The sequence below is a fragment of the Chrysochloris asiatica genome, unplaced genomic scaffold (assembly GCF_000296735.1).
Source record: "Chrysochloris asiatica unplaced genomic scaffold, ChrAsi1.0 scaffold00046, whole genome shotgun sequence".
Classification (NCBI taxonomy): domain Eukaryota; kingdom Metazoa; phylum Chordata; class Mammalia; order Afrosoricida; family Chrysochloridae; genus Chrysochloris; species Chrysochloris asiatica.
The window spans coordinates 20,197,756-20,199,276 of record NW_006408564.1 but is presented as its reverse complement, the minus strand read 5'-3'; the positions used below and the strand labels follow the sequence as shown (position 1 = coordinate 20,199,276).

Sequence of the window (1,521 nt, the reverse complement as noted above, 5' to 3'; positions counted from 1 at the left end):
CCCAGGATCGAACATTGTTTCGTTCTGCTGTGCATGGGGTTGCTGTGAGTCGGTTCCGACTCGATGGCACCTGACAACAACAACAAATTAGGAGAGAAAGTTTGAGAGAGAGTGTTCCTGAAAGGAAACTATAAAGAATTTGCTTTGCTCCCACTCCCGTTACTTTAAGTAGTTGGTACAAGATATTCATCATAACGTAGATATTAATGAACCTTTCAGAACAAGATATCTCTGGGTGTGGTTTGTGACTCCCCTTGTGAGCCCATATTAGGGATAAGAACTTTCTATATGTTACTGAATATTCCCACCTATCTCATAATTGCAAGTGGGCTTCAGAAAGTTTGTGGGGAAAATTCATTACCTTTTTATTTTTTGTAAGTTTTTATTGTGAACGGAGTGACAGTTTCCATAGGAGAATATCGGCTTTACCCCATCATTTCATTGCAATGATTCCAGTCTCCTCCTGCATCATCATTCAACAGTATTAGCTTCCATTCCATTTTGTTTTGTTTGTTTTGTGTGTTTGTGTTTGTGAGAGGGTATATTCAGAAACACTCACGAATATATAATCATTTAAACAACCAAAGGGCTCTCAGTCCTTCTCTTTCCGTGAGTCCTGAGCCCTCAGCTGCTCCCTCCATGTCCTCATCTCTGCCTCCATCTCTGCTGTCGCTGCTTCTCTGGATAGGTCCCCGCATTCTGCTTGTGCTCTTCTCCCTTGATGGTCTTAAAGAGGGTCTTCTGTTTCTGGACTGTAAGATTAACTAGTTTTCCATTTTTGGTTCAAAAATTTTACCTTTACAGTTGTGACAGTTGCAATTAGTTAGGATAACAATTTCTCACTATTGAAAATCCATTACCTTTTAATTCCAGTTTACAGGGGCTGTGTAAGGCCTCCTCGTATTAAAGGCTTAATTTTGTGGGGCTAAGATATAAGGGTACCAAGCAAGGCTATGTTACTTGTGTTCACTTCACAGAGCTCTTAAGAGGCAGAGCTGATACTGTGAGCTAGATTTTGTTCAAAAGTCCCTCAACTTTTCCCCTCCCTTATTTTACTCTGTTGCCCCTTCACACTAACCTTTCATGAGGACTAAGGAGCCTAGGGTCAGTCCTTTCTTAGGCTTCTGAGGCTAAGCAGGAAAGAACATTAAAGGGTGAAAGTCTTGGTGAAAGGTTACTGAGAAAGCATTGGCATGTAAACTATATTTATACAGATGACAGACTGCTTTTGTATCCAGAAAGTGGGTGCTAGTGAGGGCCTCTCTTCACATGCTAACTAGTTGTACACTGTGGGCTAAAGTGCAAGGGCAGCCAGCTCCCTTTGTGTTGCGTATTTCATGAGGAGACTTTGCTCTGCTTTTCATCAGAGTTGTGCTCTAATGACATATTTAACATATGTTTCCTTACAACCCCATGATTGACCACATATGCCTTGGCCCACAGTCACAATTGTGCATAGAATATGGGTTCTCCATTTCAGATGGCTCCCTTGGCAATACTTTGGAGAAGAGTGCTGTCTGT

The 1,521-nt window shown here is 41.6% G+C and overlaps 1 protein-coding gene across 6 annotated transcripts in view; it reads left to right on the top strand.

Annotated features, from left to right (window-relative positions):
* The window catches only part of MAGI1 (membrane associated guanylate kinase, WW and PDZ domain containing 1), a 900,270-nt gene that overhangs the window by 665,967 nt on the left and 232,782 nt on the right, over positions 1–1,521 (top strand). The window lies entirely within an intron of this gene.